Raw genomic sequence first — 14,274 nt, 5'->3', positions numbered from 1 at the left:
TTTGAGCATTACTTTACAAGCATGTGAGATGAGTGCAATTGTGCGGTAGTTTGAGTATTCTTTGTCATTGCCTTTCTTTGGGATTGGAATGAAAACTGACCTTTTCCAGTCCTGTGGCCACTGCTGAGTTTTCCAAATTTGCTGGCATATTGAGTGCAGCACTTTCACAGCATCATGTTTCAGGATTTGAAATAGGTCAACTGGAATTCCATCACCTCCATGAGCTTTGTTTGTAGTGATGCTTTCTAAGGCCCACTTGACTTCACATCCCAGGATGTCTGGTTCTAGGTGAGTGATCACACCATCGTGATTATCTGGGTCGTGAAGATCTTTTTTGTACAGTTCTTCTGTGTATTCTTGCCACCTCTTTTGTTATCTTCTGCTTCTGTTAGGTCCATACCATTCCCGTCCTTTATTGAACCCATCTTTGCATGAAATGTTCCCTTAGTATCAATAAAGATTTTAAGCCTCACTTGGAGAATTTTGACCATTAATTTTCTTGGTGTGAATTTAGTGCAGTTGTACAGTAGTTTGAGCATTCTTTGGAATTCCCCTTCTTTAGGATTGGGAGGTAAACTGACCACAGGACTGGGAAATGTCAGTTTTCAATGGATTATTACTCAGTCATAAAAGGAACACATTGAGTCAGTTCTAATGGGGTGGATGAATTTAGAGCCTATTATACAGAGTGTAGTAAGTCACAAGGCATAAGATAAATGTTGTATACTAACGTATATATACGGAATCTAGAAGGATGGTACTGAAGATTTTACTTGCCGAGCTGCAAATGAGAAAAAGACATAGAGCACAGAAAAATGGACATGGGGAGAAGGAAGGAGAGGGTGAGATGTATGGAGAGAGTAACATGGAAACTTACATTACCATATGTAAAACAGAGAGCCAACAGGAATTTGCTGAAAGTCTGAGAAAACTCAAACAGGGGCTCTGAATCAACCTACAGGGGTGGAATGGGGAGGGAGATGTGAGGGAGGTTCAAGAGGGAAGGATATATATATATATATATATATATATATATATATGTATATATATACACCTATTGCTGATTCAAGTTGAGGTTTGAGAGTAAACAACAAAATTCTTTAAAGCCATTATATTAAAAATGTAATTACATTTTAGTTAAAAGCCATTAAATTAAAAAAATTAAAATTATCAAATTAAAAATTAAGTTTTAAAAGAAATAAATTAAAAAAATTAAAAAAAAACAGCCAAAATGACTCAGATGTCCATCAACTGTTGATCAAATAATTAAAACATGATGCAATATTACTCAGCCATCAAATGAATGGAGTTCTGATACATGCTATAACATGCTATAGCTCTGAAGTGATTATGTTAATTAAAACAAGCCAGGCACAAAAGCCTGCTTGTTGCATTATTCTGTTCATGTGAATGAATATGTCCCAGATTATGTAATTCTCTAGACAGAACAGAGAGGAGTGGATGTCAGGGTCCAGATGAAAAAGGAAATGGAAAATGTCTGACAACTGGGCAGTATTTCCCTTTGGAGTGATGAAAATATTCTCGAATGAGGGAATGGCTATGGTTATGCAACCTATGAAGAAATTACAAATCAATGAATCATACAATTTAACTGGTAAATTCATGGTACATGAACAACATGCCAATAAATATTTTTCTTAAAAAAAAAAAAAAAAAAAAACTACTGAACTTAGCTTCTATGTCCAGGAAAATCATCCTTCAAAAATAAAGGAGAAGTAGATATTCTCATAGGAACAAAAAATTGGGGATTTCATTCTCAGCAGATATCTGGTATGTAAGATATGTGAAAAGCAGTTATTTACACAGAATAAGATGATATTAAGGAGAAACTATGAGTTAAGAAAGAAAGAGTGTTATAAAAAATAAATGAAGGCAAAATAAAATGAAGGATTTTTCTTATTATTAATTGTTAAAAGATAAATGCTTGTTTGGGCTTTTCCATCTTTACACTGATTATAAATCTTCATAATTAAAGTGGGTTTCTTGTAGACAACATATATTTTGGCTCAGTGGTAAAGAATCCACCTGCAATGCAGGAGTCTTGGCAGATGTGAATTCCCTCTCTGGGTCAGGAAGATCCCCTGGAGAAGAGCTTAGCAACCCACTCCAGTATTCTTGCCTGGAGAATCCCTGTGGAGAAAGGAGCCTGGTGCGCTTACCTGGTGCGCTTACAGTCCATGGGTTGAACACGACTGAGCAACTAAATAACAACACATTTCCTAACAGAAACTCTGAAGCTACTAGAAATATATGAGAAAACCCTCAGCCTAAACAAAGTGACACAAAAAGCTTAGACAGTAGACCTAAATTATAATAAAAACCTAGAGAGTAGAGCTGAATTGTAAGAGGTTTATGGCAGTAAAAGTCTCTCAACAGTACTGTAAACCATCTGTTTCACACTCGAGAGAGGAGTAATTTTTAACACCCACTCAATAGAACAAATTTCTAGTTACATTCATAAATGAAAGAGAATAATAATGGTTGTAAAAGCATAAGAAGAAATATCTGTGAAAGATACAGTTTAAGTAGCCCAAAATAATGTTATTTTATTTTCTTTGGTTGATAGTATCAAAATAACTGACAATTAAGATGTTTTATGTTCCAATATAAGAAGACTTTGTACTTTTCAAGCTAAGAAAGTTTGTACTTTGCAGCGCATATTTTGTTTCACTAATTTAGACATAAATAAAAGTACATTGTGTGCCTTTGCCTTGACAATGACCTGTACTCAGAAGTCTATAATGAAAAAAACGAAAGATCACACAAACAGATGGAGAGACAAACCATGTTCTCGGATGGGAAGAATCAATATTGTGAAAATTACTATACTACCCAAAGCAATCCGCAGATTCAGTACAATTCTTATGGAAATACAATACCATTTTTCACAGAATTAGAACTTTTTTTTTTTTTTTTACAATTTGTATAGAAACACAAAAAATCCCAATTAGTCAAAGCAATCTTGAGAAATAGAAACAAGGCTGGAGGAATCAGGCTCCCTGATGTCGGACTATAATCTATAACTACTGTAATCAATAGAGTATGATATGGCACAAAAACACCAATATAGATCAATGGTGTGAGAAGGAAAGCTCAGAGATAAATCTATATGCCTATGGTCACCTAATCTATAACAAAGAAGGCTAGAACATACACAATGGAGTAAAGACAGTGTCTTCAATAAGTTGTTCCAGGAAAACTGGACACCTACATGCAAAAAGAATACTACCTGACATTATGTACAAAAATAAACTCAAAATGAATCAAAGATTTAATGTAAGACCAGGCACTATAAAACTCTTAGAGGAAAACAGGAAAAACACTCTTTGACATAAATCACAGATCTTTTTTGAGCCATCTCATAGACTAATGGAAATAAAAACAAACAAATGGGACATAATTAAACTTCAAGACTTTTGCAAAAACAACAAAAAAAAGAAACTGTAAACAAAATTAAAATACACCTCTCAGAATGAGAGAAATTATTTGCAAATAAAGTAACAAAGGATTCATCTTCAAAGTACAAAAAAGCTCATGGAGCCCAATATCAAAAAAGCAATCAACTGAATGAAAAAATGGCCAAAGACATGCCCGGTGGTCCACTGGTTAAGAATCCCACTGCCAATGCAGGGGACATGAGTTTGATCCCTCCTCTGCGAAGATTCCACATGGCAAGGGGCAACTAAGCCCATGTACCACAACTACTGAGCCCACACACTACAACAACTCAAACCTGCATGCCCTAGAGCCCCTGCTCTGCAACAAGAGAAGCCATCACAATGAGAACTCCTCATACTGCAACTAGAGAGTAGCCCCCACTCACCACAACTAGAGAAAAGTGCAAGCACAGAAAGGAAGACACAGTCCAGCCAAAAATAAATAAATATTTTTAAAATGAGCAGAAGATCTAAATAGACATTTATCCAAAGAAGACATACAGATGGCCAAGAGGTACATGAAAAGATGCTTGATATCCCTAATAGAGAAATGCAAATCAAAACTACAATTAGGTATCATGTCATACCAGTCATAATGGTCACCATCAAAAAGTTTACAAATAACAAAGCTGGAGAGGATGTGTAGAAAAGGGAACACTCCTACACTGTAAGTGGGGATGTAAGTTGGTGAAGCCACTATAGACAACTATGGAAGTTCCTCAGAAGAGTAAAACTAGAATTATCATCTGATTTAGAAATTCCGTTCCTGGGCACGCTGCTGCTGCTGTTGCTAAGTCGCTTCAGTCGTGTCTGACTCTGTGCGACCCCATAGATGGCAGCCAACCAGGATCCTCCAACCCTGGGATTCTCCAAGCAAGAATACTGGAGTGGGTTGCCATTTCCTTCTCCATACCTGGACATAAACCCAGACGAAACTGTAATCTCATAAGATACAGGCACTCCAATGTTCATAGCAGCACTATTCACAATAGCCAAAATATAAAAACATCCTAAATGTTAATTGACAGATGAATGGATAAAGAAGCGGTACATATATAAAACGGAATAGTACTCAGCCATAAAAATTGAAATGATGCCATTTGTAGCAACATGGAGGGACTGAGAGATTATCATACAAAGTGAAATAAGTCAGAGTGAGAAAGACAAATAGCAAATGATACCACTTATATGTGGAATCTAATTATGACACAAACGAACATGTCTGTGCAACAGAAACAGACTCATGGAAATAGAGAACAGACCTATGGTTTCCAAGAAGGAGGGGGTTCAGGGAGGGAAGAATAGGAAGTTGGGGTTAGCAAATGTAAACTATTACATAAGGAAGGTATAAACAACCATTTCCTACTGTAGAGCACAGAGGACTACATTCAGTATCCTATGATAAACCATACTGGAAAATAATATAAAAAAGAATATCTATGGGACTTGCTGCTGCTGCTGCTAAGTCACTTCAGTCGTGTCCGACTCTGTGCGACCCCATAGATGGCAGTCTACCAGGCTTCCCTGTCCCTGGGATTCTCCAAGCAAGAATACTGGAGCGGGTTGCCATTTCCTTCTTCAATGCATGAAAGTGAAAATTGAAGGTGAAGCCGCTCAGTTGTGTCCAACTCCTGGCAACCCCATAGACTGCAGCCTACTAGGCTCCTTCGTCCATGGGATTTTCCAGGCAAGAGTACTGGAGTGGGCTGCCATTGCCTTATCCCATCTATGGGACTTACCTGGTGCTATATATATATATATATATATATATATATATATATATATAATCACACACACAGAAACAATGTATATACACACATATATGTGTAAAACGAAATCTTTTTGCAGAAATTAACACAACACTGTAGATCAACTATACTTCAAGTGAAAAATAACATGACTGGAAAAAAAAGTTTGGTATGTTTCATTGTATGTAAAGCTTATATCTCAAAGAAAATTCCTCTAAACAAACATAGCTCACTAGATAATGGCACACTTGCTGAAATACTTATGGAGTTGCATACTGATGTCTGCAATTTACCACAAAATGCACCAAGGAATGAGAGCATGTATTAATTTTTAATAATTATACCTTATCTTTTTCAACATGTAAAGAATAAATTTGCATTTTATAAACCACATTCATAAGCCTTCTTCTATTTCTCCATGAGAGGGCAGCATAAAAACAATAAATATTTATTCATATTCATATAAACTCTTGAGAGTCCTTGGACTGCAAGGAGAGCAAACCAGTCAATCCTAAAGGAAATCAGCCTGAATATTCATAAGGACTGATGTTGAAGCTGAAACTCCAATACTTTGGCCACCTGATGTGAAGAACTGACTCATTGGAAAAGTTCCTGATGCTGAAAAAGATTGAAGGTGGGAGAAGAAGGGGATAACAGAGGATGAGATTGTTGGACTGCATCTCCCACTTGATGTACCTGAGGTTGAGTAGACTCTGGGAGTTGGTGATGGACAGGGAAGCCTGGCATCAGGAACTGCAGTCCATGGGGCCTCAAAGAGTCAGACACGACTGAATGACTGAACTGAACTGAACTGACTGACATATACATAGAAAAATCCTAATATAGCCTCAAAATGGACATACTATCCCAAGAGTGATGTATTACACACGTTTTAATAGTATATCAGGGAAACAAATCACAGATGGATACCTCTAAGTGTGGTTAAAAGGATCCAAGAATCTGTACAGCAAAAACAATAAGGCCATTTCAGTCAACATGTATGGACTGAGAGATGATCATACTAAGTGAAATGAAGCACACAGAGAAAGACAAATACCAAACAATATTACTTAAATGTGGACTCTAAGATATGACACACACACACAAACATATGTATGTAACAGAAACACATTCATGGACATAGAGAATAGACTTTTGGCTTCCAAGGAAGAGAGAATTGGGGGAGGGATGGAAGAAGAGATTGCGGTTAAGAGATATAAATTTGAGTACATGGAATGGATAGACAAGTTCCTACTATAGAGCACAGGGAATGGTATTCAATATCCTATGACAAATCATAATGGAAAAACATATATATGGGACTTCCGTAGCAGTTCAGTGGTTAAGACTCCACACTTCCACTGCAGGGGATGCAGTTTCAATCCCTGGTCAGGGAACTAATCCCACATGCTGCACAGTGTAGCAAAAAAAAAAAAAAATATTAAATAAAAGAATGTGCACACACACACAATGTATATATACACATATATGTGTATAGCTGAAACACTTTGCTTTAAAACAGACATTAACACAACACTGTAAATCAACTATACTTCAATTAAAAAGTAACATGATTGGGGAAAAAAAAGATTGGTATATTTCATTGTATGTAAAGTTTATATCCAAAGAAAATTGCTGTAAACAAATACGGCTCACTACTTAATGGCATGCTTGCTGAAATACTTAAGGAGACACATACTGATGTCCATAATTTACCACAATGCACCAAGGAAAATGATCGATTGATGATTGGATAGAGGGATGGATAAATGGAGTCATAGGTGACAAAAGATGTATCATAAAATGGTTACAAATATAAACCCCTATATATGCTGTCTACAAGAGACCCACCTCAAATAAAGGGACACATACAGAGTGAAAGTGAAGTGTTGGAAAAGGTATTTTATGTAAATGGATACCAAAAGAAAGCAGGAATAACAGTACTCATAGCAGATAAAATAGACATTGAAATAAAGAACATGAAATGAGACAAAGAAGGACATTGCATAATGATCAAAGGATCAATCCAAGAAGATATAACAATAATAAACATATATGCACCCAACATAGGAGCACCTCAATATGTAAGGCAAATGTTAACAAGTAGGAAAGGGGAAATTGACAGTAACACATAATACTGGGAGACCTTAATACCCTACTCACACCTATGGATAGATCAACCAAAAAGAAAATTAGCAAGGAAACACAATCTTTAAATGATACAATGGACCAGTTAGACCTAATCGATATCTATAGGACATTTCACGCCAAAACAATGGCCTTGATCTTTTTCTCAATGGCACACCGAACATTCTCCAGGATAGATCACATCTTGGACCATAAATCATGCCTTCAGATCAGATCAGATCAGATCAGTTGCTCAGCTGTGTCCGACTCTTTGCGACCCCATGAATCATAGCACGCCAGGCCTCCCTGTCCATCACCAACTCCCGGAGTTCACTGAGACTCACGTCCATCGAGTCAGTGATGCCATCCAACCATCTCATCCTCTGTCATCCCTTTCCCCTCCTGCCCCCAACCCCTTCCAGCATCAGAGTCTTTTCCAATGAGTCAACTCTTTGCATGAGGTGGCCAAAGTACTGGAGTTTCAGCTTTAGCATCATTCCTTCCAAAGAAATCCCAGGGCTGATCTCCTTCAGAATGGACTGGTTGGATCTCCTTGCAGTCCAAGGGACTCCCAAGAGTCTTCTCCAACACCACAGTTCAAAAGCATCAATTCTTCGGTGCTCAGCCTTCTTCACAGTCCAACTCTCACATCCATACATGACCACAGGAAAAACCATAGCCTTGACTAGACGAAGTTTTGTTGGCAAAAGTAATGTCTCTGCTTTTGAATATGCTATCTAGGTTGGTCATAACTTTGCTTCCAAGGAGTAAGCATCTTTTAATTTCATGGCTGCAGTCACCATCTGCAGTGATTTTGGAGCCCAGAAAAATAAAGTCTGACACTGTTTCCACTGTTTCCCCATCTATTTCCCATGAAGTGATGGGACCAGACCAATCATAATTCTAGTTATCTTTTTAAATTTTGCATGCCACACAAACAACCAAATTTCCTTGTCAGTTGCAGTATTTTTGTGTTGAACTCTCACCAGATCTTTAACTATGGGCATGTTAAATCTTTTCTCTTGCACTTATGCTTCCCTGAAAGTGCTTGCTATAGTCCTGTATCTTCAAGAAAAAGGAACTGTCTCAGACCCTCAGGAAAAGGACTTTGCCAAATGTTCTGAGGCACAAGTTTCTGATGCCATTACTTAAATAACTTTGAAATCCTATCACTGCAGTGAGCCAGAGTTTCCAGAACTCTAGGGAATGAGCTGATAGATTCATGAGGCTGCTAACTCAAGACTGAGAAGGACGAGAATTTCTTACATAGGACTTAACAAACTGATGAAGGACGATTATAGGTTTTGTTTGGAACATTGCTGATGCTTTCATGCTCTATATGCTGGACATAAGAAACCCTTTCTCATTTATGTTAAGCTATCCACAGCTCATAACAATATGATAGGCACCCAGAGGAGGAGGTCAGCAGACAGGAGTTCCTGAGCAGAGGGGGATGGGATGAGGAGGGAACACAGGGAGCATTCATGAGTGGGGCTGTGTTCAGAGGATGTTCAGAGGAAAGAGAATCCTGCAGATGTCATTAGATATTGAGTCTGGCACACAAGGTGCTTCTTGGGCTACAGCACTGTGCAGAAGTTGTTCAGTGTGTACAGTGAGGAAGGCCTCACATGGGGATTTTTCATGGGACAGATGGCATGGTGCAGAAGCCACTCACAGGCAGGGTATATGGTGCAGAAGAAGGCTGGGTGGAGACAGCATTAACAGTGTAGCCTGTCAGAATAGTGCCACTCTTTTCTAAGCAGGAAGGGTTGAGACCAGGAAATCAGTGGCTTTCACAACCAGTGAAAGGTTGGAGTAGTGAAGGTCAGGGAGGCTGCTGCTGATACACTAGGAAAAAGCCCCCAGTGATTCCAGCTGCAGGCAGGACTGTCATGGATGATTTTCAGGAGGTTCCCCAGAAGTCATTGGGAAAGAAACCAGGTATAACTTAGGTATAACCTCTTTTTGACACTCCTTATTGCCCAGTGCTACTGCCAGGGAATAAGGGCTTCTTCATTCCTCAAAGTACTATAGTAGCTTGATAATCAAACCTGGAGGTGCTCTGATGAGGGATTCTGGGACATGTAGTTCCAAGGACTATCCAATATATTGAGTAGAAAATGTACAAAGGGTCAGAGATGCAGCCTAGCTGCTAACAGCCAATCCAGCACAGTCCACCTCTTCTCTCCATGGTTTTTTTCCAAATGATAACAGTAGCAACATCATGCTTCTGCTTAGCATGATGCAGCTATTCCTCATATCGGTGAATGCACCTCTGCCTTCTTCAGCAAGGTGGGATGGCAAAAGTCCAATTAGATACACTCCATTCTCTGGGGGATGTCTTACTCCTTCTCTAGTTCTGTCATAATTACACTTTGATATACGGTACTCTATAGGTTAAATTATATTATTAAGTAACACCCACACAATTCAAACACAGCATTTGGGAATGGGAGAAATAAAAAATAATGGGCATTTGAGTCAACCATATAATAACAAAGCAAGACCAAGTATGCGTAGCTTCTATAGTTGTTATTTTGGCAACTGGCCATGAGGTCATACTCAGTATTTATAACTTCCTTCTTCCACTAGCATTTCAGTTCCCTATAACCTCATCTAGTTGTATCTGGTTGTTTATGTGGCCATAAGATACAAATCTTTATTCTGAACCAATCTGATCCCTTACTGGTCCTGCCTGCATGAATCATTATAGCATTCCATTACCTTGTATTATTGGATATGGGAACACTAGGAGACACTTTCATATTTTTCTCCTAGGTTACAGATATGATCCTTCTTGCTTCCACGGTATAGTAGTAACTCCATTCCACCTCAATAATCAGGAGCAGTCAGCCAGCAGGTAAAATAGTACCTGTCTTGTTGATTCAGTGCCAAGAGGGGCCCCAAATGACCAGGTAGCAATCTCAACTTCAAATTCAATATAACCACTCTTGGGTCCCTTGGTGGAAGATTTCTTCCACTGGGAAATTCATGGGGAAAAGATACTGTGCAGACAAACAGGACAAGAGAAATGTGTTGTGTGGAAATTCACAGGTGGAATGCATTAATAAGCAGAGTCCCCCAGAGGACCCCACATGGGGTGTATGGGTTGGGGGCCCTCATAGGTATGGATCTGTAAAGAGGAAGGAGGAATAGCAAAGGCTGAGTATGGGGATCAAGTGGCTCACTGGGAAACTGCTCTGCTAAGTCATTTTTCAAAATAGTACTAATCTATTTGGGCGGGTGGTGGGGTGTTTGTGTCACATACTATTACCAACAGAGAGTCCTAGAAATATCTGGTTAGGAGCTATTGTTATAGTTCTTGTCCTTTGAATTGATAAAGCATCTTCTTCATTTCCTAATGGTACTCATGTAGCCAAGATGGTGGCTGAGGTTGCGGTGAGAATGTAGCCACAGGGATACTAGTTCAATATCTACTGATTACTGGGTCCCAACGTCCCTGCTCAGTAGTGGAAGGATTTCTCTGTCATGTCTTCTATCTTTGGAATGATTTCCTGATCAATTCTTTTTGGCCCCAGGTGGGATCAAGACATGGATTCCACGTCTTGGAATTCCATAGATTCCATAGATTTTTTCGGGTAAAAATCTTGGAAGCATGGATCAACTGATATGCAGAATGACTATTCAACAGGATTCTAACAGCCTGGGCCACTGGCCCTAATAAATAAGATGAGAAGTCTTTCCTGTTGGTACACATCTGGAGGGATGGGTTGCGATGTGTGGTTTAGGGTGCATCTTTGAGAAGGGTGTTTGAGAGATGTCTATTCAGAATTACTGCCAGAGTTGATGGGAACAGGGGTGTTTAAATGGGAAGAGTTGACAGAGGAAGAATCCAATAAGCACATTTACATATTTTAGGGGTTAGCATATAAGAGAGGGATTATAGATTATCAGTGGATGATAGTTAAAGGGAACAAGTTGTAACTCAACTGAGGAATGCATTTCCAGAGACAGAATGGGCTTGTAAGGGACTGTGCTCCTGGTCATTGCAAGTGTTCAGTAAGGACGAAGGAGCCACCTATCAGCAATGAAAGGATGGGCCCAAAAGAATAAAACATTACTCATTAAGATCTGATAGGTCTAAAAAAAAAGAAAATCTGATTGGTCTACTGAATAGGAAGGAACTCCAAAAGGGAGGGGAAATATTTGTATATGTATAGCTGATTCACTTTGCTGTACAGCACAAACTAACACAACACTGAAAAGCAACTACACTCCAATAAAAATAATTTTTTTAAAAAAGATTTGACAGGCCTAGAATTGCACACCTCCTGTGCATGTATAGTTTCTAGATACTTCTGTCTTTTCTCTTTATATTTGATACTTCTTAAAAGTATTTATTTGCCTTTGTAAGGAGAATGGCTTCAAATAATAGGAGAAAATTAATGACACAGCCAAATGCACCAAGTTATTACACTTAAAAAAGGAAACCTTAACATTTACACATGAAGTATCTTACCATTTATTATGTTTGTGTACATTACCGTGAGTCAAGCAAGTATGATTAAAAATTCTAGGCAACTAAAAACAAGGCAAGTGTAATGCAACCACTTTTTTCCTTAAGTCTGCAGAATTTTGAGCCATTTCAACCATGAAAGAGATTTTTTCAGATTGAAATCAGTATCTTGCACATTGGTTCTAAAACTCCCTTAAAGGCATAGTGTATCTTGAAGGTGGGGAAGCCAGCCTATCTTGGACCCCTTTCCCTTTCACTAATTCATTCAGCACCTATGTGTCAGTCCCTACCATGTGCCAAGTCCCTGGCTGAGAGCTAGTCTTGAGGAAAACCAGCTCATATTTTGTGTCAGTACATGGCATGCTGTGCCAATTTTCCCCTCCAGAGCAAATCTTATGCACATCAAGGCAAATAAATTGAATGTTATTCTCTGATCATTTGGACAAGTCCACCATCCAATGTGCACAGGGCTCAGAAACTGGACAGAGATGGAGAGACATTTTCTAATTAAATCAAGAGAAGGGGCGGTCCCAAAATGGTGGAAGAATAGGATGGGGAGACCACTTTCTTCCTCACAGACTCATCGGAAAAAAAAAAAAGATTATTTGAATGTGGAGCAACTTCCACAAAACAACTTCTGAATGCTGGCGGAGGACACCAGACACTCAGAAAGGCAGCCCAATCTCTTCAAAATTAGGAGAAAAGGCCCTCATTTTATTTTTTTGGAGGTGTGAGTTTTTATTGGGAAGGGAAGTTGTCAACTTAAACAGCAGCAAATGAAGAGTGAATAAGGAAACTCCCTGTTGTCACAGATACACAAGACCTCCATCACATATGATACAGGAGGCATTTAATCTGTGATTCCCCCAGCCCCAAAATGTCAAATGCTTTTCCATTCAATCTAATACTTCTGGATTCCTACTAAAAAGGAATACTTTAAGAGGATGGAAAATCCTGAAAGGAAATCTCTGACTAAGAGTAAGGGAGGGAATGTAGAAATTAAGAAGTTATGTAGAACACTCTTTAAATTGTAATTAGCTACATTTTCATATCTTCACAGTAATACAAAACACAGTCACTTGCAGAACTGGTTCATATTACTTAAATACCAGATACATTTTTAGTCTTCTACATAAGTGTTTGGAAGTTACTTATGTTTGTATGAAACGAAGCTATTAATAATTTTCTACAGCAGTAACTGCCCACCAGCAAGGCTAAGACAAACACAAATCAAGGAATGGAGTTTTCCCAAAGCTTCAGTGTGAAAAGACTATAAACAGTTGATTCCATACACAGGAATGGGTTTCTTTGCTATAGGAAATCCAAATGGAATAAGGAATGGAGATGAGTAAAAAGGTTTCAAGGGGAAGAAAGATGACACCCTGTATGCACTTAGTTTTCTGCCCCTTCTGCCACATCACATTCTTCTCCTGCACTGTCTGATGTCCATAATGTGAGGTTGTCTCTCAGCAGCTGCATGATGAGGGTGCTGTCTTTGTACGAGTCTTCATTCAGTGTGTCGAGTTCTGCAATAGCCTCATCAAAAGCCGTTTTAGCCAGTGTGCAGGCCAGTTCTGCGTTATTGAGGATCTCATAGTAGAATACAGAAAAGTTAAGAGCCAGCCCCAGCTGGATGGGGTGTGTGGGTTGCATCTCTTTCTTGCTTACATCGAAAGCCTCTTGGTAAGCTCCTTGGGAATTATCTATCGTTTGCTTCCGATCATCACCACAAGCAACTTCAGCAAGGTACCGGAAGTAATCTCCCTTCATTTTCAGATAGAAGACCTTACTCTCTGGATTAGTTGCATTGGCTATTAAATACTTATCCAACAATTCCAGGACCGTGGTGCAGATAGACCTCAGCTCGGACTCTACTTTTGCCCGGGAGTCCTTGATCAGCTGCAACTTCTTGTCCAGGTGTCGGTTTTTTGCTCGATGCTGGAGATGACCCTCCAGGCGGACCAGCGGCCCCAGACCACGTTCTTGTAGGCCACTGACAGCAGGTTGTGCTCCTCGTTAGACAGCTCCGCACCCTGCTCCATCATGGCCTTCAGGCAGGTGGCCATGTCATCGTAGCGCTTGGCCTGCTTAGCCAGATTGGCCTTCTGGATCAGCTCCGAAGCCAGAAGAGGGATCCAAGTAGAGGCACTCGCGCCGTGGCCGCAAAGATGTGAAGGCCTCCTCGCCGCGCCCTCCACCCCTCGCCAGCCCCCCGGGTCCACCTCCCTGTCTGCTCCCAAGACCCTCATTTTTAATCAGAAAAACTGTCAGTTTGTCCTTTCGCTTTGCAAAACTTACACAGTGAAAGTGAAAGTTGCTTAGTCCCGTCTGACTCTTTGTGACCCCATGAACTACATAGTCCATGAAATTCTCTAGGCCAGAATACTGGAGTGGGTAGCCTTTGCCTCGTCCAGGAGATCTTTCCAACCCAGGGATCAAACCCAGGTCTTCTACATTGCAGGCA

At 39.5% G+C, this 14,274-nt stretch overlaps 1 pseudogene; it reads right to left on the bottom strand.

The window, feature by feature from the left end:
* Positions 1–12,817: 12,817 nt before the first annotated feature.
* Positions 12,818–14,074, bottom strand: LOC133242752 (14-3-3 protein theta-like; annotated as a pseudogene).
* Positions 14,075–14,274: the final 200 nt, after the last annotated feature.

The sequence above is a fragment of the Bos javanicus genome, chromosome X (genome assembly GCF_032452875.1).
Source record: "Bos javanicus breed banteng chromosome X, ARS-OSU_banteng_1.0, whole genome shotgun sequence".
NCBI classification, from domain to species: Eukaryota; Metazoa; Chordata; class Mammalia; order Artiodactyla; family Bovidae; genus Bos; species Bos javanicus.
The sequence above is the reverse complement of the archived record's forward strand: the minus strand, read 5'-3'. Positions and strand labels throughout refer to the sequence as shown.